Below are 13009 nucleotides of genomic sequence, written 5' to 3'. Positions count from 1 at the left end.
AATTGTCCAACAATATCCCTGATGAACCTAGACACAAATATCCTAATAAATACCTAGCAAATTCAACCCAAAAACACATCAAAAGTATTGTCTAACTTGACCAAGCAGGTTTCATCCCAGTGATACAGAGATGGTTCAATGTATGGGAATTGATAAACAAAACATTACATAAATAAGCTTAAGGATAGAAATCACATGATCATCTCAGCAGATGCAGACAAGGCCTTTGACAAAATACAGCATTGCTTCATGATTTAAACACTGAAGAGCCTAGGGATGCATCATTATATTTCAACATAATAAAGTGTACATGTAACAGCCATAAAGCCCATATCATACTAAATGAGAAAAAACTTGAAGTGTTTACATATGGTCTAGAACAAGACAGGAGTGTTCACTCTTACCACTGGTATTCAACATAGTACTTAACATCTTAGCTTGAGCAATAAGATAAGAGAAAGAAATAAAGGGAATACAAATTAGAAACAGCATGGTACTGGTGCAAAGGGACACATAGATGAATGAAATAGAAGTTCCAAGTACATACTCTAGTAACTATAGCTCTTTGATCTTTGACAGAGGCTGAAAACACACCCTGTAGAAACAACAGAATTTAATTTTTATTTATTTACTTATGTATTTATTTATTTGACATAGAAAGAGGGAGAGAGAATGGGTGTGCCAGGTCTCCAGCCACTGCAAATGAACTCCAGACATGTGCGCCCCTTTGTGCATCTGGCTAACGTGGGTCCTGGGGAGTAGAACATGGGTCCCTTGACATTGCAGGCAAACACCTTAACCACTAAGCCATCCCTCTAGCCCAACGGCAGCATTTTCAACAAATGGTGCTGGAGAAACTGAGTTTACCACATGTAGAAAAATGAATATAGACCCTCTTCTCTCACCCTGCACAAAAATCAACTCCATGTAGATTAAGGACCTCAATATTAGATCTGAAACTTTATAATGACCAGAAGAAAATGTAGGGAAAATGCTCCATGATATAGGCATAGACTTTCTGAATAAGACCACAAGAGCCCAGAGAACATGACAAATACTTGGCCACTGAATCTCATGAAACTAATGTAAATATTGTACAGCTAAGCAAACAGTTAATGAAGTCAATAGCCAGCCACAGAATGGGAGACCATCTTCATCAGCTATTATGAAATATAAGTTTAGTATCTAGAATATACAAAATACTCAGAAAACTAAGCAGTAAAAAACCAATCATTCCTGGGATGGAGAGATGGCTTAGCGGTTAAGGCACTTGCCTGCAAAGCCAAAAAAACCAGGTTCAATCCCCCAGGACACATGTAAGCCAGATGTACAAGGTGGTACATGCATCTGGAGTTCGTTTGCAGTGGCTAAAGGCCCTGGCGCACCCATTTTTTTTCTTTCTCTGTCTCTTTGCAAATAAATAAATATTTTCAAAACTCTTAAAATAGATTTATCATTTGACCCAGCTATACCATGCCTTGGTACATATCCTAAATCTCTACTCTTTCCTATCCAGGTACTTTCTCAGCCATGTTTGTTTGTGCTCTCTTCACAATAGATAGAAAATGCAATGAGCCCAGACATCCATGAACTGATGAATGTATAATGAAGATGTTATTATGCACAATGGAATTCTACTTATCAGATAAGGAAAAAATTTAAATTATGAAATTTGAAGGAAAAAGTATAGACTTGGAAAGAAAACATCATACCAAGTGAGGTTACACAGGCTCCAAAAGACACACGCAGTATGATCTCTCTCATATGTGGATCCTAACATGGAACACTTTGATTTGTTTTTAAGTTTAATAGACATTAGTTATACTTGGGAGGAAGCTAAAGTGAGGCTTGGAGAGGAGAGAAACAGGAAAGGGTCACAGGAGGACCCTAGACAGTTAAGAGCAGGGGCAGAACACAGGGGTTGGCTGGGTCTGAGGAAGACTGGGAGAAGGGAGGGAGAGGAGAGGGAGACATGAAACTAAAGATAGCATGAATCAGTGCTGTGGACATCTCTAAAGATACAACTCTCTTCAAAAAAGAAAGAGAGAGATGTATAGTTTGGGAACAAACACCTGCAGGGGTGGAGCCAACTTTACTCTAAGACATGGGCTGTTGCTGGTAAATCCCAGGGCCAAGATTGGATTATCCCTACAGTGAGATGGTCAGGAAGGTCTATGAGAACCCAAAACAACAGTGTCAGAGTATTTAGTTACCCACCAGAACTAAATGGTAAGACCATACTAATACACCAATACACACCACATACATATAAAAAAGAAGAAAGAAAGCAATCAAGGAGATAGAGTTGTGGGAAGAAGAAAGGGAATAACTTGAGGGGTGCCCTGGAGAGGATAGTGGAGGAGGAGAATGAATGAGAACAAAATATAATGACATATGTGTATTTAGATGCCACGGTGAAACACATTACTTTATAGTAACCTAACGACAATCGTGAAAGGACACTATTATGTCATTTTCAGGATAATGGATGGAACTTGAGATTATCATGTTGAAATTAGCCAAACATAGAAAGAGAAACATCATATGGTTCACCTCATGTGTACAAATACAGAGGAGACAGAGAGAAAGAGTGAAAGAGAGGGGGACAGACAGAGATAACTTAGCAGAGCTTGAAAATATAGGATGGATCATTAGGGAAGGATAAAAAGCCCAAGGGGAACAGAGACACAGGAAGCAAGAGAGGGAGATATGATTAAAGCACAGAATAGATATGAAACTCATGCATTTGTGTAGTTAGTATGATTAAACAATTATAATAGCAATTTAAAAATAAAACTAGTTTCAAGTAAAATTAGAACAAGATATCCTATGGATTTAATTGCCTGAACAAGGACAAAAATAACACGCCATGATAGACTGATGAGGTTAAAATTTAAAATTAAAACTCTGTATTCAGCAAAAGCAACAATCACAGACACAAAGGGTCAAAAATGACAAAGTCCCTCAAGTGCTCATTGGCAAGCTGGATAAACAACAAGTGATGTGTCTATGTGAGAGGATTTCAGGTCGCAGCTAAAACAAGTGAGCTAGAGCCTGTGTTGAGTTCCAGTGCTAGAACATTTCCTTACTGAGCATGAAGTGATTTCCAGTAAATAAATGAGCTGTATCGATATGTAATCACATGGTGTTATTTATTTATTTATTTTATTTAAGAGAGTAAGTTAGAGGAAGGGAGAGAGAGAGAGGGAGAGAGAGAGAGAGAATGAGTGTTCCAGGGTCTTCAGCTATTGCAAACGAACTCCAGAAGCATGCATCGCCTTGTGCATCTGGCTTACATGGGTTCTGAGAAATTGAACCTAGATTTTTTGGCTTTGCAGGCTAGTGCCATAACCGCTGAGCCATCCCTCCAGCTCAAATATTTATTTATTTATTTATTTATTTAAGAAAGCAAGAGTCAGATGAATGTGCCACTTTGTACAGCTGGCTTATATGGGTACTGGGGAATCGAACCTGGGTCCTTTGGCTATGCAGGTAAGTGCTTTAACCTCTGGGCCATCTCCAGCCCTCAAAAGACTGCATTCTTTCTGTTGTCCCAATGCAGGTCAGCTGGCCCAATCTCAATGGTTGTAATCTGTCATACAAGTGAAGCTCAACAGATAGCAGTTTTGGCTCAAAGATTTCATTTTTCTGTGCCATATCTCTCTGCTCACACCAGTCCATTTCTATGCAATGCAACCCTGCATAAATTCTCAGGACACAGGCATAACAGCAAGCCTCTCACACAAACTGCTTCTATCCTATTCTAGGCAAAGCTCTTTTTCACCTTCATAAGCCAAGCCTCACAGTCCGTAGTCCTTATTGTATTCAGGTCTTTCAACTCTGACCAGAAAAGTCCATCAAGCTGTATTTACACCACTTCAAGGCATCTCTTAGGCCAAGGTTTCAAATCCTTTCAAAGTCTCTTGAAAATCAGCTCTAAAAGGCCAAATCCACACAGTCAGCTGACTAGCAGCAAATGACCCCACTCTTAGTACCAACATTACTGTTGTAGTCAGATTCACATTGCTGGAAGAAATCACCCAGCCAAGAGCAGCTTGTAGGAAAAAGGTTTATTTTGGCTTATAGACTTAAGGGGAAGCTCCATGAAGGCAGGGGAAAATGATGGCATGAACAGAAAGTGAATATCACCTCCTCAGCAACATTAGGTGGACAATAGCAACAGGAGAGTGTGCCAAACAATGTCAAGGGGACACTGGCTATAATGTCCATAAGCCCATCCCCAGCAATACATTGCCTTCAGGAGGATTCAATTCCCAAATGTTCACTAGCTAGGAACCCAGAATTCAGAACATCTAAGTTTATGGGGTATGCCTGAATCAAACCACCACCCATGGATAAATCTAAATATATTGATTAGGAAGCAAAAGAAATTCTAGGAGATATATTTACTACAATTATTTTATATTTGCCATAATTATTCTATACTTTGTACATAATCAAAATATGTTGGGGATACTTAGAGATGTTATAATGGTCTAAACATATTGTGCTTATTTAAAATTAACAAAAACTTGGGGTTTTTCTATTTTCCAGAACCCCTCTTGCCATCTCTTGGGCAAGAGCTCTGCATTCCTTTCCTCTCTTAAGTTCTGGGCTTTCCCATTTTGGTGAACTCTTCTCCTAACTTCTCTTAAAATTTTTTTTCATTGATTATTTTTTATAAGAAGAGAGGAGGAGGAGAGAATGGATACACAAGAACTTCCTGTCACTGAAAACGAACTCCAGACACATGTGTCACTTTGTATATTTGGCTTTATATGCTTACTGGGGAATTGAACCCAGATTGTCAGACTTTGCAAGCAAGCACTTTCACCCTCAGCCACACTGTTCTCCTTTCTTGATCAGGAGCTCTCTGTATCTTTCTTTCTCATAAACACTAAGCTGTATGTAATAAAACCTCTCTAAACCTAAAACAATTATCAAGAACCCACCCAAGCCGGGCGTGGTGGCGCACGCCTTTAATCCCAGCACTCGGGAGGCAGAGGTAGGAGGATTGCCATGAGTTCAAGGCCACCCTGAGATGACAGAGTTAATTCCAGGTCAGCCTGGACCATAGTGAGATCCTACCTCAAAAAACCAAAAAAAAAAAAAAAAAAAAAGTACCCACCCAAAATTTAGCTTCTTTGGACAACACCCATTTTCAGCTCTCTAATTTGGATATTCTTCCTTTAGCTAACACAAATACCTGTTTATATCCATAGTACTTAGTGATTCTAATGTGGTGACTTACTCACTAGCATTCTTTTCAAGACTAGAAGTTGCTTAAGACAGGAATCACATCTTACCTGGATCAGTGTGCTCAGTGTCTTACACACTTCCCTTATTTGGGGTTAGTATGTTGGATTTTGGTGGATTTACTTGTTTATATTTTCTTGGCCCAAGTGGACTTTACAGTGGCTTGGCTCTGCATAGACAATGATTTTTTTTTTTTGTAGTACAAATTAATCAAGTAACAAATGGGACTGTTTCAGAGATCATGATCCATTGACTTTATTATTTATTTTTAGGTAGTCACAATATGTGAGTGATGGGTAGAAAGAGAGACTGGGGGTATAAGGAATCTCTGTGATCACTAGCTCACCCTATTTGTTCTCTAGCTCTCTTTACACAGAGGCTGGGTGTTCTAGGGGAAGGTATCCTTGTTTTATAGCTTGGACCCCAGTCAGCCTTGGGGGTGCTCAGGAAGAAAGCAAGAGAAACTGTCTTAGATGGAGACTGAGCTAGTTGGGAGGAAACTCAGGGGAGATCTGGTTTACACTAAACAGACCTTCAGGCGGTAGCATGGAACATTTATGTCATAAATATTGCATATGTGTTACAAAACATTCACTGCTACTGGTAGTACAAATAAGGATGTGGGTTTCCAAACAAATTGGGAGTGTAAAAGTTACTGGAAGATTTTTTTTTTTTTTTTTTTGAGGTAGGGTCCCACTCTATCTCAGGCTGACCTGGAATTCACTATGTAGTCTCAGGGTGGCTTTGAACTCACGGTGATCCTCCTACCTCTGCCTCCCGAGTGCTGGGATTAAAGGTGTGTGCTACCATGGCTGGCCATGGAAGTTTTTTGTTTGTTTGTTTGATTTTTAGCATTAGAAGAAACATTGAGTTGTGAGGTAGATTAAGCTTTGAGGGTAAAAGAACTAAGTGACTAGACACAAAATATCAAAGCAAAGGACAAGAGAAAGGCCTTTCTGAATCTATCTGTGAAGAATAATTACTGAATAATGATGTTGGAGTTTGAGAAGATAAGCATTATGCGCTCCAAGGGATGCTTGCCAGGATGCAGTGATGTGTCCTGGCTTTTCTTCTTGCAAACACCATGCTGGTTACTTTCATCCAAATGTATTAGAAAAGCATCCTTTTCTTGGTGTTTATTACAGAATAATGAGACTGAAATGCCTGATTTTAGATGATGATCTCAGATACACAGAGAAGGGTACGTCCTCATCCTAAAAGGTACAATATAACAAGACACAAGAGTCCCCGTACATCAGGTAATTATGGAACTGTATAGAGGTGCGCCACACAGGGGCAATCAAGGGTAGAGATTGTTCCTGCTCTTGAATACATCAGTGCCCCTAGAGTAGCTATAAGACAAGCAGTTATACTGTGTCTTAAGAAATACTTGAATGATGGCTATAAACAAGATGCACTAAGTGGCAGATGAGTCTGGAGTTCATCTACAGTGGCTAGAGTCCCTAGCTTGCCCATTCTCTTTCTCTCCTTCAATGTCTCTTTCTCTCTTCCTCTCTCTCTTTCAAATAAATAAATAAAATTAAAATATTCAAAAAGAATGTGGGGTATTAAACATGCTTACAACAGGGCTGGAGAGATGGCTTAGCGGTTAAGCACTTGCCTGTGAAGCCTAAGGACCCCGGTTCGAGGCGCATGCGTCTGGAGTTCGTTTGCAGAGGCTGGAAGCCCTGGCGCGCCCATTCTCTCTCTCTTCCTCTATCTGTCTTTCTCTCTGTGTCTGTCACTCTCAAATACATAAATAAAAAATTTAAAAAAAAAACATGCTTAAAACAATGAATAAGATTCTCAGTGAGTTTCAGGTCAGCATGGCTACAGTGTGACCCTACCTCAAAAAAAAAAAAAAAAAAAATACAACAAGCCAAGTGTGGTGGTGCATGTCTTTGATCCCAGCAGAGAGGCAGAGGTAGGAGAATCGCCATAAATTCAAGGCCAGCCTGAGACTACATAGTGAATTCCAGATCATCCTGGGCTAGAGTGAGACCCTATTTGGAAAAAAAAAAAAACAGCAACAACAAAAAAAATCATAACTGAGGAAAAGGAAACTTGAAATCCCTTGGAGTTGTGAAAAAGAGAATCAGGGATTGGAGAGATGGCTCAGTGGATAAAGAATTTACTACACAAGCATGAGTACTTGGGTTCAAGTCCCCAGCGCCCATGCAAAGCCTGATGTTTCAGCTGTAGCACCAGCACCGGCAGTCCCAGTGTGGCCAGGGTCAAAAGGGAGGAGGAGACAGCAGAATTGCCTGGAAGTTTGTGGACCAGCTAGTCTGGCCCATGCAGACATGCATAATGAGAGATCCTACCTCAAATCAGGCGAAAAGCAAGAACGGACACTGAAGTTGTCCTCTGACCGCATGCACACTTGTACTCATACATGTGAGTGCACACGTGCACACACACACACAAATAAAGAAAAAGAGGAGGCGGAGGGAATCATGGTTGAAGAAATAAGGTTCTTGATGAGGCAGTGTTCATGTTAAGAGCAAAGAGGAAAGACTTGATCTGGGCAGGAAGAGGACCACTTGTTCTTGGGAAAGAGAAAACAAGAGAGAAAAGGTAAACATACAAAAAATATTTTTGGGTAGCTAAAAGGAAAGTTCACAGTTATTAATAGAAGTAGCTTGTAGAGAAAAAGGTTGAAGTCGGGAACTCAAAGATACATCTTGGGCTGGAGATATGGCTTAGCGGTTAAGCGCTTGCCTGTGAAGCCTAAGGACCCCGGTTCGAGGCTCAGTTCCCCAGGTCCCATGTTAGCCAGGTGCACAAGGGGGCACATGCGTCTGGAGTTCGTTTACAGAGGCTGGAAGCCCTGGCGCGCCCATTCTCTCTCTCTGTCCTTCTATCTGTCTTTCTCTCTGTGTCTGTCACTCTCAAATAAATAAATAAATAAAAATTAAAAAAAAAAAGATACATCTTACCACATAAACTAGAGGCTCTGCTTTCAAAATATGAGCACTGAGGCTAGAGAGGTGGCTCAGTGGCTGAGGCAACGTACTTGTCTGCAAAGCCAAAGAACCCAGGTTCAGTGCCCCAGAACTCAGATGCACGAGATGGTGCAAGGGTCTGGAGTTCATTTGCGGTGGCTGGAGGCCCTAGCATACCCATTCTGTCTCTTTCAAATAAATAAATCAAAACAAAATATTTTTAAAACTATGAGCATTAGTGGTTGAATACCATGTGATGAATTGGTTGAGAAAGCTTCGCCCTACTTTCTGCCACGGAACACATCTATAATGTCGACCTCAAAGAGACTGGACAAGAAGAAGATCCAGGACAGGTGTGGACACGGCAACATCAGCCATCACCATGAACAGAATGAAGAAAGCACACATCTTCCAGGTGATTGCTGACATTTATTGGGAGATGGCTAGAAACTAGCTACTGTGTTGTATGCCTGACCTACATTTCTAATTGAAAAAATATTTTCACTGTGTCTATTTCAGGATCTTTTTTTGGTGCGTGACACAAGGAACACACAAAGACAAATTCATTTTGGCAAATGAAAATGTACAGATAGGCCAAAGAGAATCAAATGCAGAGTACAGAGCTCCACTGTTAACCTGAATGTCGGTGTTACTATATTGCCACGTTATATATTATGTCATATGTAAATGTACATGCAAGGTATGTATAACAAGTGCCTTCCGCCGGGCGTGGTGGCGCACGCCTTTAATCCCAGCACTCGGGAGGCAGAGGTAGGAGAATCGCCATGAGTTCAAGGCCACCCTGAGACTACAGAGTGACTTCCAGGTCATCCTGGGCTAGAGTGAGACCCTACCTCGAAAAATCAACAAAACAAACAAACAAATGAGTGCCTTCCTATGCAAATGAATGAGACATGAGTCAGATTGGGTCAAGGATGAGTTGGCAATGAGAGTCAGATATTAAATATAAGCTATACTGAGGATTGGAGTAAAACGATGGCAAATATTTAGCAAGAAAATGCAAACAAAAAGAAAGAAGTGGTAATAATAATAGAGCACAGTTAATTCAATAGGCAGTGTATTAAATAGGATAAGGTTGGTCCAAGAACACCTTTGGGTCACTAGAGTCGTGCTGGAGAAGGTGTCAAGCCATTGATCTCAGTGCTCTTGCTAATGAGACCAGAAGAAGTCAAATTTATATTTGTCTCTTTCAGCCTTCTGAACGTTTGTCGCTTCTTCCGCGACAGGAGATGTGGCAGAGCTATTCCACATGAGCTCCGTGACTAGACTTATAATTTTAGCAGTTGGAAGAGAAAGTAATATCCTTGTGGAAATGCTGCAAAGTTAAGAGGAAGGGTGAAATTTTCTGTTTTAAGAGCTCAGGGGAAGGCTGTGGTTTTTACACAGTGAAACAGGACTTTGCTGAAGTGTGGTGTGATGGAAGCTGATTTGTATCAAGTAATTTGAAAGAATGTTAGATGTTTAAAGCTGCTAGTTTTGGTATAATAAAACGATAATAACAATCATAAAGTTAGCTTCAGCATAGGTGTAGGTTACTTCTCAGTTTCTCTTTTCCCAGGTTTGCACAGGGATGGCCCCGCTGGTTCTGTGGACCTCCACTTTTCTGTGAACTCCTTAGAGGTGAAGGTCTACCGCGGCCCCTAGTCCTCCCAGGTTCTTCTGATGCCCAGCAAACGGTTTCCTCATGAATTCGCTACTCTGCTTGTTTGCCTGTCTTTTCCCAAGACGTGGTTCCTCTGGACACTGTCCTTGGACCATTTGCTCATTGTTCTATCTTTAGAGCCCCAAATAGCACCTGGGGTGGTTGACCAGGCACTCAAGAAATGAGAGTGACTGCTCTCATGTCATCACCGCAGCCCCCCTCTGGGCTCAGCATGCCCACATTTTACCAACACAGGAGTTCAGTGGAAGGGCATGAGGTCACAGGGCACCGCTCGGGTGGGTGAGCATCGACTGAACACATCTGCCACATTTGAAAGAAAATGCAGAGGTTTCCTCTCCTACCTCTCTATCTCTGAGCATGAATGGCCTCAATTTTTGCTCTAAACAGTTTATTTTTCTTTGAATGCTCTAGCAGTAGTTTGTATGTACAAAAGCTGACACTCGGCCAGCCAAGCATCTTAAACCTCTTTATTCATCCCTGGCAGTGGTTGACACAAAAAGCCCCTCTCCCGACCCACAGTCTTGCCTTCTCCATTTTCCTATACCCTTGCTTTCATCTACCCGTAGTTAGCAGAAGTCTGAAAATATTAAGTGGGAAGTTCCAAAAATAACTGATTTGAAAGATTTAAATTGTGTACCATTCTGAATATTGGGAGGGAATTTCTTGCTGTCCCACTGCCATTCTGAATACTGTGAGGGAATTTCTTGCTGTCCCACTCTGTCCTGCTCAAAGCATGAATTATCGTGTTGTCCAGGGTATATCCACACTGCAGACGGTGAGCCACTCAGCATCTTATATATGTGATCAACTGTCACAGCATCATGGTCCTTGTCCTCCAACAGCCTTATTTTACTTGACAATGGCTCCAGAGGGCATTGACCATGGCATATTGTTACAAATGGCTTTATACTTTTGTAATAGTTTTCAAATATACTTGTGTAGGATTTTTCATTTCTAAGTTTATTTTTATGATTTTTTAAACTTTCTTATTTGAGAGAGAGAGAGAAAGACAGAGAAGGGGTGCAGCAGGGCTTCCTGTCACTGAAATGAACTCTGGAACTATGGACCCCTTTGTACATCTGGCTTTACATGGCTACTTGGATATAGCACCCAGGCCATCAGGCTTTGCAAGAAAGCACCTTCAACTACCAAACAATTTCCCCAGCCCAATTGTTTTGGTTTACTGTTACTTATTGCCATTGCTCTCTTGATGTGCCAGATTTGTAAATCAAACTCTATCAGAGGTATATATGTATATGAAAAACAGTGTATTTGAGGCTCTGTCTGAGCCAGGCATAATGGTTCACTTATACTTACCCTGTCTTTCCCTTTTCAGTGCTTTCCCTTCTGAAGTCCACCAAGCACTTCGTAAACATGTCTGTAATTTTACTTTTGCCCTTCTTCCTCCCTTCCTCCTCGTATGTCTCTCACCTGTCAGAGTTTTCTTCGTTTAGGGTCATTACTCCTCCTTGACTGCACAGCTGCCATTCACTCCGAGGATAGGGAAGTCTTCGGATACAGAGGCAAATAAGGTGGCAGCTATACACAGCTAGGAAGCTGTGACCTTGGGCAAGTTGCTTCTGAAATCTCATCCTTTCCCTCACATGTGCAACATCGAGATACTTATAGGCACACGAGCATTGCTAGGAATCAAACCCATGGCCTCACATGCTGAGCACACACTCTACCACAGAACTGTTCATACTGCTAGCCCTGTAGGATTGCTTGTGGTGTCAGATCTGTTGGGTATGTAAACTACTTGGCACTGTGCCAGGCACTTGGTAAGCACGTGGTAAGTGATAGCCATCACCCTCGGGCTGCAGAGTTTGGATGTTGATGTAGTTATTTATAGTTCCTTTCCCATTAGCAGTGTGGACTGCACTTATGGAATTACCCTAAAGCTATGGGAACAGTCACCTATATTTTCTTCCGGAAATTTGTAGACCATCTATAGCTTTATCTTTAACCCACAAAGAATGTACTTTGTGACTGACATATTGCAGTGTTGAGCACTCCTCTATCACTTCTTTTCAGCACCATGAGTCCATAGCAGAAGACGTGGCAGAAAAAAATGTAAGAGCCAAAGGAAGGGTAGGACTCCTTACAACATGCTCTCCCCAGACACAAAATGGTCTGGATATCCATGACCTCATGGTGCCTGACACTACCTACACAAGACCATCATAATAGGTGGAAAAGATGATGACATCAAAATAAAAGAGAGACTGATTGAGAAGGGGAGGAGATATGATGGAGAATGGAGTTTTAAAGGGGAAAGTGGGGGCAGATTACCATGGGATATTATTTACAATGGAACTTGTTAATAATAAAAAATTTAAAAAAGAATGTACTTTGCTTCATCTGAAGAAGTGATAATCTGACTGTATATATTTTTCCTATACGGCTGACCTCTTTTTTTCTGACATGGATTGTGCAAATTATTTTTTTGCTGCTAAATTTTAAGTTCAACTTTTGTCATATACAAATTTTTCTCACACATATGTCCTAATCCTTGCATTATCTCTTTTGCTTCACAAGTGTGAGTGTTCTTGCATAGTCTATTGTTTATATATGCTGGTTTTTTTGAGGTAGGGTCTCTTTGAGGTAGGGTCTCACTGTAGCCCTGGCTGATCTGGAATTCACTATGTAGTCTCACAGTGGCCTTGAACTCATAGCAATCCTCCTACCTCTGACTCCTGAATGCTGGGATTAAAGGCAGGCACCACCATGCCTGAGTTTAGTATATGGCTGATAAAGTGTCATCTCCTAATTATATTTTTCAAAAATTCCAAGATAATCTCATCTATACATTTACACTAACTTTTAACTTGGCAAATGGTTACTTAACTATCTCTCAATAGATTTAATATATAAATTGATTTGATGCCACATATATTTTGCAGGGTTGTATTCTTCTGTATGAAAATAGTATGTCACTCTACTCCGCATTCTTAAATAGGGCACCACAGTGAAACTTCACTGTTTTTCTGATACTAACAGTCAATGTTGAATATTGTTTGCTAAGTTTATTCACAGATAACCCATATTTTTCTAACCTTGTGCAGGTTACCTCTTAGAGTATTTTTTCCTAAGTAGTACTCTTTACACAGAAATTTATTTTTTT

The 13009-nt window shown here is 40.7% G+C and overlaps 1 protein-coding gene across 1 annotated transcript in view; it reads right to left on the bottom strand.

Moving 5' to 3' along the window:
• The window catches only part of Wdr64 (WD repeat domain 64), a 147053-nt gene that overhangs the window by 60813 nt on the left and 73231 nt on the right, over positions 1-13009 (bottom strand). The gene's annotated exons all lie outside the window — the stretch shown is intronic.

This window comes from Jaculus jaculus, chromosome 1 (assembly GCF_020740685.1).
Source record: "Jaculus jaculus isolate mJacJac1 chromosome 1, mJacJac1.mat.Y.cur, whole genome shotgun sequence".
NCBI lineage: Eukaryota > Metazoa > Chordata > Mammalia > Rodentia > Dipodidae > Jaculus > Jaculus jaculus.
This window is presented reverse-complemented; position numbering and strand designations above follow the sequence as displayed.